This window comes from Sinocyclocheilus grahami, unplaced genomic scaffold (genome assembly GCF_001515645.1).
Source record: "Sinocyclocheilus grahami isolate Dianchi unplaced genomic scaffold, SAMN03320097.WGS_v1.1 scaffold717.1, whole genome shotgun sequence".
NCBI classification, from domain to species: domain Eukaryota; kingdom Metazoa; phylum Chordata; class Actinopteri; order Cypriniformes; family Cyprinidae; genus Sinocyclocheilus; species Sinocyclocheilus grahami.
The window spans coordinates 506556-519645 of NW_015505896.1; the positions used below are offsets into that span (position 1 = coordinate 506556).

The 13090-nt window shown below is 36.1% G+C and overlaps 1 long non-coding RNA gene across 1 annotated transcript; it reads right to left on the minus strand.

The window, feature by feature from the left end:
• Positions 1 to 726: 726 nt before the first annotated feature.
• LOC107560274 (uncharacterized) lies at positions 727 to 4147 on the minus strand. Its single transcript, XR_001605708.1, has 3 exons — positions 4125 to 4147; positions 3848 to 3994; positions 727 to 760 (listed from the first exon to the last, which is right to left on the minus strand). It is a non-coding gene; the product is annotated as an uncharacterized lncRNA (long non-coding RNA).
• Between the last annotated feature and the right edge of the window lie 8943 nt (positions 4148 to 13090).

Consider the following 13090-nt stretch of genomic DNA (forward strand, 5'->3'; position numbering starts at 1 on the left):
TATTTAAGCTTTATTTTAATTAACAACTATTTCAAGTTAGTTTAGGTTAACAACTAACTAAAATAGCACTGATCCTATATTATTAGGATGATGATGATTTATTTATTTAACTTCCAAACAATAACATAATGATTCCATATTTAATGCAATTAATAATTGCCATGCACCAGAGTGTTAAATAGAAAATTAAAAAGATAAATAACATAGCATTTTTTAGTCTTTGTTAATTTTAATAAGAGGTTCATCCAGAAATGTCAGTTTGATCCATTTGCCCCTTCACCAGAGCTGCTGTACATAATATAAACAAGCAAACAAAAAAGTTATCTTGGCATTTTAGGCTGTGTGTTATTCATTTTTTTTGTGTAATGAACTGTTGTATAAGAGCACTGAATATCAGTCATGACGTCCCACAGATAATGCTTAAATAAAGGTCTTCCTGAGGAACATTGACACATCTCTTCATTTATTCAGATCTCTTTTTAAAGTTTAAAGTTGCACTACCTCATGGGGTTACAGCTCAGTCTACCCAGCAGGCAATTATGAAAAATCTCTGTTTTACATGTTTTCTGTTTCTATGCCGCTCTCCAATAGCAGGACTCGGCTGAAGATAAAACCACAAGCTATGGTAAATGGGCCAAGGATAAAGACAGAGATAAACTCTATTTGATGACGAAAGCTCCAGATTCCTGCGGAGTCTCCTCATCTTCAGCAGGTGGGCTATTTTTGACTCGGCCCATACTGTTCAAGCTATAAAACACTTCTACAGAAAAAAAGAGCACACAGTGAGGCATAAAGCGAATAAGTGGATAAACAGATGGGTGACTGGATATTCTGATTAACCATTACTCTTTTGTTAGTGTTAATCCACAGCATGCGTTTTATGGTTGGCATTAAAGGTCAGTATGACGTCATTTGGTTGACACCTTTATCCAGAGTAGCTTACAATGCATTCAAGGCAATTTTCCATGTCCATTTTATCAGTTCTTGAGATCCCTGGAAATCAAACCAATAGCTTTGCAGTTGCTAGCAGCTTGCTTTACTGTTACAGTGTTCATAAACAAGTACAGTCAAAAGTTCGGGGTGGGTAAGATTTTGTAATGGTTTTGAAAATGGAAAAGTGGATATATAAGGCATATAAGGTTTCTGAGCATCTGTTTCATCCATAGATGCTGTTTCATCCACAGATACATGTATATCAAATGTTGTAGGAGATGGAAGGTTAATTACTGAGGGAGCACCAGTTCTCTCAGAAAGATTGACGTGACCACATTTTGTGCTCACGGCACAAACAAACGCTCAGCTCAAAGACAAACGTCTCTCGCAAGTTTGGTGAAATGAGTTCTAGCAGTTCACAACACACACACACACACACACACACACACACACACAGACAGTGTTTTAAAACACAATTTAATCAAGACGACTTTGCCTTGATTAAACTCTCTCAGAAGCTGCTGAGCCAGTCCGGTCTCTCCCCAGTTCATTTTCCTCTGTAGCATATGCTGGAAGGCTTGCTTTCCGGTTTGCTGTCTGTCTGCCCCCCAAACTTCCCCATCTTTCAATTCCTCCCTCTCTCTTTCATTCTCACACTACCAGTCATGGAGATGTGAGCCTGTCATTTGCACTTACTCCTTTAGAAAATGACAAAAACAGACATTTGCCACAGCCATTGGGTATCTCTGGCAGTCTGGAACATAATAAGGAAACAATAACTGTTTTCCTTTGTGAACTTCCAGCTGCCAGTATAGAAGTTTCAGAAATAGATGCATAGAACTGTTACGTGAAAAGCAGCAGACAGGAAAAAAAGTCAATTTCATGCTTTTTAGAGTCCTAAACAAATTAGGCACATATACATACAATAGCTATATAGCCAGATAGAATGAATTAATACATATACACACACACACACACACACACACACATATATATATATATATATATATATATATATATATATATATATATATATATTTGTTATACTAATTACATTATAATTATACAAATATTATAATTATAATACAATACAATTATAATTAATTTATAAAAAAAAAAAGGATTGGCAGTCAATAAAGAGTTACCTTTTCAGCCAGAGAGAAAAGGGAAAAAAAGGTTAAACAGGTAATTTTATGCCTTTAAGAGCCCTACAAAACCAAGGCACTGGTAAAACAACTACTACAATATGGTAAAAAAAAGATGATATACTTATAAATTATTGTATAAATTATATAACATGTATTTAATAATAATAATAATAATAATAATAAAGAATTATATTTCATTTATATATAATATTAATTAGGTGCTTGCAAAATTATATAACACAATTATATAATATATATTGATAATAATAAAGGAAAGGAAAGGAAAGGAAATTATTATTATTATTATTATTATTGATGTTTTTGTTGTTGTATTGCATCATTGGAAAAACAAACACACAAAAAAAATCTGAATAACTGGATTTTCGAACGGCCATCAATGTAGAGGTTTCTTTTTTTTTTGCAGACAGATGATGTAGTTAAAACATTGACCAGCAAGGGCTAACTGGGTCAAGGTAACCAACTAAACCGGGGCTGTCCAAACTCGGTCCTGGAGGGTCGGTGTCCTGCAGAGTTTAGCTCCGATGAGTTTGGACAGCCCTGAACTAAACCTTGACCACTTGTTCTTCCAGAAGAGCCGGCCTACCAATGGGGGGGGGGAGCAAAGTACGGTTCCCATAGTTTCCCATTCAATTCAACGTGAAAGAATAAAAATACAATAATAATAATATTAATAATAATAATAATAATAAAGAATTATATTTCATTTATATATAATATTAATTAGGTGCTTCCAAAATTATATAACACAATTATATAATATATATTGATAATAATAAAGGAAAGGAAAGGAAAGGAAATTATTATTATTATTATTATTATTGATGTTTTTGTTGTTGTATTGCATCATTGGAAAAACAAACACACAAAAAAAATCTGAATAACTGGATTTTCGAACGGCCATCAATGTAGAGGTTTCTTTTTTTTGTTTTGCAGACAGATGATGTAGTTAAAACATTGACCAGCAAGGGCTAACTGGGTCAAGGTAACCAACTAAACCGGGGCTGTCCAAACTCGGTCCTGGAGGGTCGGTGTCCTGCAGAGTTTAGCTCCGATGAGTTTGGACAGCCCTGAACTAAACCTTGACCACTTGTTCTTCCAGAAGAGCCGGCCTACCAATGGGGGGGGGGAGCAAAGTACGGTTCCCATAGTTTCCCATTCAATTCAACGTGAAAGAATAAAGAAATAAAGAAATATCCAATAGACTTAGATTTGCCTATTTGAAATGTTTTTCACTTCAAACAAAGCAAAAAATCTAGGAGATTTGTATTTATAAATTTTTTTGCCACCAATGTAATAAAACCAACAAAGGACGGTCACTGCAGTGAATGCAAGCAGTTCAGGGACAAGCTGACAGGAGACTGTAGCAGACACATAGGAATTAGAATCAAACTTCCAAACACTTTGTGGCATTCTAGACCATCTGAAGGCTGTTCCAACCAAAGTAACCTCTGAAGGTAGAAACACGGGGAGGTCATGGGTTTGATTCCCATGAAGCACACATATTGTAAAGCGTACTTTGAATACACTGCAAGGCGCTATAGATAAAAGTGTCAGTCAAATGAATAAATGTACATACAAATGCAAGTCACTTCAGAGAAAAGCATCTGTTAAATGACTACTCACCAAGAATAATAATTGCAAAACAATAACTAACACAATAAGGATAAGTGGCCCGTCTCCAAATGAATCTCGTGTCTAACTGTCCATTTCATTCCAAGCACACATGGATTTATTTATCGTGTCACCTTAATGATGCTCTTCTAATTGAGACACCTGCTTGCTGTCAGACCCGAATCTACAGACAGAGTGCTTTTCATTTTCATGGTGCTTGATCTCAGAAACCTTTCATGTCTGGAGAAACAAGTCTCTTTTGACTCCGCCGCCACAATTCCCTGGACAAAGACCTTTCAAGTTTTAAAGTGTTGCCTTTCAAATAATAGTTTTTTTTTTTCAAAAGCCATCAGTCGTTATCGAATAAAATCCAGCTGATTTGCTGAGAGAGGAAGGTGCACTTTGATTTACCTGAACAGGTCAGTCGGTCGGTCGGACGGTCTGTAACTCTCTATCCAAGATCAAAAGATTTTATTTTTATTTTTTGATGTATGTGTATTTTTCATTCAATACTGTATTTTTGTTAGAAAATCAATTACAGACTGTTTATCTCTAAAACTGGTGATGCTGCACCAAATACTTTTTTTTTTGGAGAAACTATACATAATTAAAATCTTTCCACTTAACTAATTAAAAGGCTGTGAGCACACAGATGCACTCATCAGCAGCATGAAATTGCTTATTATTCACATGTAAACCGCTCTTAATATCAAGACAATATTTTTTCCATACTTGCCAAGCCAATTACCATTGACACTAATGACACAGGAACGCATGGTGTTGTGCCGTGGTTTTATTTAAAAAAAAATTTTTAATGATAATATTAAGCTTCTTAGTTGAGTAAACATTGTCTATCTGCAGTATTGTTGCTAATGGACACAAATCTGAGCTCTCAGAGGATTTCTGATCGAGTTATCCAATGTATAAAAGACATAAATTCCCTCAAATTATACCTTAATCTGCTTAAAAAGCAGGGATAACTTTACAAACATTTTAATACAAAATCAAGCATAGCGTTAGTTCTGGCAGGTCACATTAGTCAAGCTCGCATTAGCTGACTCTCAGCTGATCCCTATCTACCTATAGGAATACGACACCTATCTAAGCATTCATATATAAGGTCTCTCAGTATTATCAGCAGTTTTCGCATTGCTCAATAGCTAATTACCCTTCTCCATCCCCAGCTCCTCCTCTGTCAGTCAGGATTCAGCCTTCTGATTATCCTTTGAATCAGACTAATTCTAAAATGTGTACATAAAATTATTGAACTTTAACGATATCTGCAATACATTTATGTTGGTTCTGTTCTGTTTACCCTGGGGGGGTTATCGCTGCTCTCCCTGCTCTTATCCACGCTAGGCTGCATGGATGCACAGGGAGTTCTTGCCCAGAACAGAACCATACAGCCAATCCAAACTGTATGATAATTGTCAATCATCTTTGACGATAGTGGTCCTGACAGAAGTACCAGAACTTTAACAGAGTGTCATTTAAAAGGTGTCGATGTTAACCATGCATTTTGTAAAACATTGAGAAAAAAAAAATCCCCGTCACTTTCAGGAGCGCAACAATAAAAAAAATAAAAAGATCACACTGGGGATATAAACACACAAATTTCTTATAAAGCATATTATGTTTAGCCTGATGTTTGATGGATTTTCCTGCTAAACAGATTTATTTTCATGCACTACATCCTCATAGATGTAGTCGTAAACTGTGAGTTTGACCTCCCTGACTCGTGTTTTGCATTTGGACGTGTTTTGTATTAATACACAGACTTTCTCAGGAAAGGAAGGCCAAACGTGAATCATGATATTTCAAAGTTGCTGTTGCAAACAGAAAATAATTTGTGGGAAATGGTAATGTACATTGGTGCAAATAAATGTTGCCTCTCCCTGTGCTGCTGTAAGAAATTTATGTGTGATCGGCTGTGTTTCCAGTTTGTTGAGGTGATAATGTAAATTTCTATATGATTTTGAACATTATAAGAGGAAAATAACTTGTATAAATGTTAATAAAGTGCATTGTGTAATCTCAGACTTAATCTCAGATTTGATTTGATGGGATGGGGGGAAAGATCAGCTAAGACAATTTTGAGACCCAGAAAAAGGGTAACTCTTAATAATAACTTTCATTAATAAATCATTAATAAACATTATATAATGCTTAATGGATCATTAGTTAATATATATATAGTAATGTACATTGGTGCAAATAAATGTTGCCTCTCCCTGTGCTGCTGTAAGAAATTTATGTGTGATCGGCTGTGTTTCCAGTTTGTTGAGGTGATAATGTAAATTTCTATATGATTTTGAACATTATAAGAGGAAAATAACTTGTATAAATGTTAATAAAGTGCATTGTGTAATCTCAGATTTGATTTGATGGGATGGGGGGAAAAATCAGCTAAGACAATTTTGAGACCCAGAAAAAGGGTAACTCTTAATATATATATATATATATATATATATATTCATAGAGTTAGAAACGTGAGATAATGTACTTTTCAATGTTTGCTAATAAACTTATTATACATTAGATAATGTTCAAACAAATCATTATTTCATGTATGTTAAATTGTCATTAAACTTTCAGTTCCATATGATGAAGCACTTATTGAAAATCTACAAATGATTTTAACAGCTGTTATAAAATGATTAAAAGCTTGTGTTAATGCACAACACTTTTGCTGCTGTTGAGGTGGGATACGGGTAAGGCTAGGAACAGGTTTGGTGGTATGGGTAGGTTTAAGGGTTGGTTAAGAGGGTCAACAGTGTACAGGGGTCAATTTGATTATTATAAGGGGACACGATTCAATCTGTTTATATTACATTGTTTTGAAAAATTAACAAGTATGTTCTTTTAAAACATGATTTGTTTTCCCATTTACTTATGATTCAAGGACTATCCTGTTTAATGATACACTGAAGAGTAGTATACTAATGCGAGTGTTGAGGCAATAAAAATATTTTTTGCACCAAAATTTTAATCGGTTATGTCTTGAGCAAGCATTTAGCTAAACGTACACTGAAAAAAATTAATCTGGGTGGATGTAAATGTTACATAATTAAATCTGTGATATTAACAATAAAATGTTAAGTTTTTGTCTTTACATTCATATATCTAGTTTTGAATTAATCTGCATTTGTTCAAAATACAAGACAATGTGCATTTTTTTTCCTTTACAAAATGTATCTAAGTAATCCCAACCAATCTTCTTAGGTACACACACACACAACAAACAATAACCTTGTTTCATTTACTCAATATAAAATAATTACCCTACTTCCCTTCGTGTTTCGTTGGTCTGGTCTGGAAACCCGCATTCCAAATGAAGAGGAACACGCGGACTGAACAAGGTAAGAATAAAGTTACCAAAGTAAGGTTAGATGTTTGGTACATTACCATAGTCTTTAATTTTCGAAATGTTGTACAAAAAGGCTTTACATTTAATTTGAAGATAACGTTGTTGTACGTGGATTTACTTTTAATTGTAAAGTGACGATTGTTCGTGTAATTTGAAGCTAACGTTAGCATGCGGCTATGAAATAAGGCATGTAGTGTAAAAGCTAAGCACGTGGATTTTTAGAGTAGGTTAAAGGATAGCATCGTTTTTTTTCAAACTGGACCCCATTTCCCTATGTTTTTGTGTTTAAAAACTGATGGGAACAGCAATCTTTTAAATTGTTCCAACATTAAGCAAGACCGCTGCCGTCTTAATGGGCAATTGCGCACCTTCAATTTACGTCGTCAAAACTTGCTTGTTTTGCCACTGACTAGTGTCGCAAGCGTGAGGTATTGCTTTCCCGCTGCAGTCACACCACTCTCTGCGTCTGCTCTGTTCAGCGAGCAGCACCTTCCGTTGACGGGTAAGCAGTTGACATAGTGGTGAATGAGCTGCACATGTGAACGCAATGTTGCCATGGAACAGTCACTTATCTGATTCTCCTTTGTTTTATATTTAAATAATTTATTTGGTCCATTTTGATTTCTATTAATCTCGTGCACTTATCACTTATATTGCTCACTATCACAGGGCTTTAGTTAATTCCATTTTCCGAACTCTTTGAGCACGGATTAGGAGACGTGATGGCGTCATGAATATGCTAAATGACGCATGATGCCATCGAGCGACATTTAGTGACTTTTTGGACAGGCTTGAGATGAGTCCTGTACACTTCCTCGTTCTACACGTGAAACGAAAGTAATAAACACACGATTACGATAGTATATGGTTTGTGTGATTTTTGTGCGATTTTCATATCAATAATGGAATAATATTACAAGTGCAAATCAGGTGCATATTAGACTGCATATAAAAGGATAATGTATTTCAACAACATTATATGACTAAAATCCACATTTGATCGCGATCGTAAGTTAATACAAACACTCGATGGTGGTTTAAAGTGAGTTTTAAAGTAAAAGCATTATCATCTTTTAAATTGTGTTACCTTAATGCTAATTGTAGTTTTAATGCACTTCACGCCAGGAGCTATTCTATTCCACAAACTAATTTGCTAAAAAATACCTAGAATTGGCCTTTTTTAAATTATATATGTATTTTTTTAAAGTTGTAATTATTTAAAAAAGCGAAGGAAAAAATGTAGTGTTGATTGGCAAGCCATAATGCCAGAATAAAGCCCTAATAATGCGAATTTCAGAGCAGTTTCTGGTTAAACAAAAAGGATTTTACACTTTAACAGGTCTATCTCTGTAGAGATCCTTTCCATAATGTTGTCGGACACTTATAATAACAATCTGAACCTGTCAATTGCAAAAACAGCACTTTTAGTGCACTGTAATTGATGATGCACATTTGCCCTACACTGTAAAAAAAAATTATACATGTAGGCTACATTCAACAAACTAACCAGCTACTGTATAAAAAATAAAGTAAGAAATGTACAGAAGCACACAGGAGGCTGGATAAAGAGTGCAAATTACAATGGGATGTGCAATGTGTGCATATTGAGAGCGTGTAAATGTGCAATCAGATGTAGGTTCTCCTTGCAGAGAGTCATATAGAATTATTGCAGGTTGGAATGGCTGGCAGGAATAGGTAGGATTGACTTCCTGTATCGGTCCTTATTACAGCAGAGTTAGAGGAGCCTCCGACTGAAGACACTCTGCTGTCTGATCAGCAGGTCAACCACCTGCAGTGGTTGTGGAGAGACGAAAATGTAAAACTATGTTTAATTATAGTTATAGTTAAATTATTTGCTATAGTTTTGTTTTCTTGCATTGGTCAGTTACTAACCATAACACTATGCTCTTACCAGGTGATTCTCTTGACAAGTACACTGGATAAAAGGTATGTAACTTTCAATAAATTGGTTTATTGTAGTGAGGAAAGTGGGGGTAAAATTAATTAATTTGTAATGTGAATACATCATATGTTCCTGGCTGCTCAGAGTCTGCCATTACAATAGTTTCCATTGCCTTGGTAATTTATTTTTGTTGATCCCATGGTGGCAGTTGCATTAGCTAAAAGATACTTTATTAGTTTACTTCCACCATTTTAAAGTCACACATCTTCCTATTTAACATTCAAGCTGACGAGGCTGTGAGAATAAAAGCTGAACCTGACTGATTACCTGTGGAAAATATATAAGTATGTTTACCTGATGAGGCTGTCAGAAAAAAAAATGCTCATCTGATAACCTTATCAATGATGGCTTAATTGTTTATTGCATTCTTTTAATTCATCAGTTGCACACTCACCTGAACAATTGTATGCCTCAGAACAATGTGGCTCAATATTGTCATATTTGACCAATCTACCTATGTTCAGTTAGTGCCCCAAAGTGACACTTAAGAAGATGCTGGAATCTGTGTAATGCAAAGGCATACATAACATACATAAGTGTAAAAGTCAAGACACACACTCCAAATGCATAGTGCACACAGTTTTGTTTTAATATGTCCTAGGTGTTCAAAGTAATCCTTTGTAAAGTTCACAATTAAACAAATTTTGAATGAAAGTTGAATGTTTCCTGGACAGATGTGATTTTAGGGAATTTCAGGATGGACCGAGGCAATCAGTATGTAAGCAGGCAAAACAAATCTTGCCTTAACTTGTAGTGTTGTTTGGTTAAGATCACAAATGATTGACATAGTAAATAAATATATATTTTCTCTTTACATTTTTGAGGACCGATAAGCAGACAGAGAGGCAAATACAACTAAATGGAAGCTGATATTCTGACTGCTACCAGCATATGATGAATCTCGAAATTGAATTCAACCACCCTGAGATAGACCACCCAATTTGCTCCTCTTTCAGGGTCTGGATGTACTCAGATCTAGCATCTGGATTATATGGGATGGATTTGCAAGATTTGTTCCTTTGTTGCTCTTGAAACAAATTAACTTTTGAGGCACTAAAGATTAAGGCACAACCACTGTGAATTTCTTCCTTGTTTATATGTCGATTGCCCTTGCTCCTTCAAAACCTATAATGCCCTAAAATCACATTTGAGAAGGACACATTCAACTGACAAATTAACAACAGAAGTACTTTTTTTTTAAACTGTGAACTATGCACTTCTTGTTTCTCCACTGAGAAGGATTACTTCCGACATCTTGGAGTTCATCTTAAGAAAAATGAAACTGTGCACTGTGTCTTTAAAGACTTCGATTTTTACACAAATGTTTATGGAACATTTTCATCACACAGATCCCGACAGCACACAGCACAATCTTTGAGTGAATTTCGGGCACAAATTGTACACATAAGTATATAGATCAGTCAAATATTACAGATGGTATTGTTGAAGCACATTGTCCAGATGCATATAAGTGTCCGGGAACAGATGACTGTTCAGGAGAGTATGAAACGGAAGAATTGAAAGAGTATGAAATTGAACTGAAATTAGGCCACCTCCTGTTAAAATTAGAGAGCATTTACAATGTGCCAAACAAGTGCATTAATGAAGTTGTAGCAGAGCTCCAGTTTATATCCTCTTCATTGTCAGGTCCTGGCATAGAAAAGACCGTAAATGCATGTTTAAGGAGACATGACTGTGTGCTTGATGACCCAATCATCTCAGATTTAGTCAAGCAGTTGAGAGAGTCCAACCCTGTTAGCACAGCTTTAAGAGCGGATGGTCCGTTTGCCACATCTTACAAAAGACAGCAGTTTTTCAAGAAGAAATTTCATGTGGTTGAGCCTGTCGAATTCATTCTGAACCAGAAGGAAGGTCAAACCTTACAATATGTTCCCATTCTTCAGTTGTTGTCACAGATATTAAGTGTTAAAGACATACAGGAGAAAGCTTTCAACTATTCATGCACTACTCATCAAAGTCGGTACGAGTCATTTACTGATGGAACACATTTAAAAAAAAAACGCACTTTTATCTACTGAAGACATAACTCTTTCTCTCCTTCTCTACATTGATGATTTTGAAGTGTGCAATCCTTTGGGAACATCCCGAAAAAAGCACAAGATCACTGCAGTGTATTGGGTATTGGCAATGTGCAATCCTTTGGGAACATTCCGAAAAAAGCACAAGATCACTGCAGTGTATTGGGTATTGGCAATGTGCAATCCTTTGGGAACATCCTGAAAAAAGCACAAGATCACTGCAGTGTATTGGGTATTGGCAAATGTTCCACTACAATTTCGTGCAACACTTAAGTCAATTTATTTAGCTGTGCTTTGTAAGGCTGTCGATGTAAAGACGTATGGTTATGAGGCAGTGCTTGAGCCACTGTTAAAAGACATTGTTCATTTGGAAGAAGAAGGACTCTTTATTCCTTTGTTTGGCAAGAAAATCAAAGGCACAATAGTTAGTGTAGTAGCTGACAATTTAGGTGCCCATTCACTTGGTGGATTTTTGGAAAGCTTTTCTGGATCTCACGTCGGCAGGTTTTGTTTGGGAAAGCTGTCTGAATTTCAGGTAAAAGAAGTAAGGACTGGGACCTTCCAAGCAAGAATGAAGCAGGAACATTATTTTCATGGACAAGCAGCTTTAGAAAGTCTCACTCTCACTCACAGCTTTGGTGTCAAAAGGCAATGTGCCTTAACTAAGAAATTAAAATACTTTCATGTTTTGTCAGGGTATCCACCAGACTTGCTCCACAACCTATTTGAGGGAATAGTACCTTTGGAGTTGGCTTTGTGCCTTGATCTTCTGATAAAGAAAAAATGTTTTACTTTATTTCAACTGAATGACCTAATCAGACAGTTCCCCTACAAGTGGACTGACAAAGCTGACAGCCCACAGCCTATCCTGCTGAACTTTGCCACCCGGAAAAGCATAGGTGGAAACGCTCATGAAAATTGGAGCTTATTGCGACTGCTCCCCCTTATGATTGGTTTCAAAGTGCCAGAGAGTGAACCTGCATGGCATTTCTTAATGGATCTTAAAGACATTGTTGTGCTTGTGGTTTTTCCATTTCACACAGATGACACAATAAGATTCTTGGACATCAAGATATCCGAACACAGGCATAGATACTTCCAGGTTTTTCCAGAAGCAAAAGTTCTGCCAAAGCACCATTTTCTTGAGCATTATCCACAACTAATCAAGGCTTTTGGGCCGCTTGTAACTCTGTGGACCATGCGCTTTGAAGCGAAGCATAGTTTTTTCAAGCGAGTCGTTCGACAAACCAACTGTTTTCGCAACATTTTACTGTCTCTTGCTGTTAAGCATCAGTTCATGCTGGCTTACCATCTGCACGGTACAGATGTACACAAACCTTCCCTCAGTGTCTCAAATATGTCCACATTGCCTGTGGATGTCCTCAAGGAAAACATACAGGAAGCAGTGCAAAAAAATGTTTCCTGGAGAAACATGCATTCAGGTTGCCAATACAGTGACCTGCCATGGCACCACTTACTCGGTGGGAATGATTTTGCCGTATGGATCCACTGGAGGGCTTTCAAATTTTGTTGAACTGAATCTAATCCTTATTGTGCACAGCCGCCCTGTATTTGTTGTCAAGTGTCTACATTCATGGTACAGTGAGCACCTTAGGGCTTTTGAATTGGAATCCACAAGACAAGTGACAGTCCTTGAGCAACTGGAATTGACAGACTCTTATCCACTTGCAGCATACACTGTTGAGCAAAAGCGATTTGTCACCCTGAAGCGTCACATACCCATACAAGATTAGGTATTTATATACAGTATATATTGACATGTTTTCAATTGTTCCTAAATCCTCTATTTACTGTCATAATTTAAGTGTTTCACATTGCTATTAAATTTCACGGGATCTGAAACAAATGCAAAACAGTACCCGAAAATGTCACCCAGAGGCCTCCTTTACAATTGACCCATATCTAAATTCAGTTTTTAAACTTTTTGATTCTTTGCATGTCTAAATTCAATTTAACCAATGTCTTTTTTTCATACTACAGAATCATC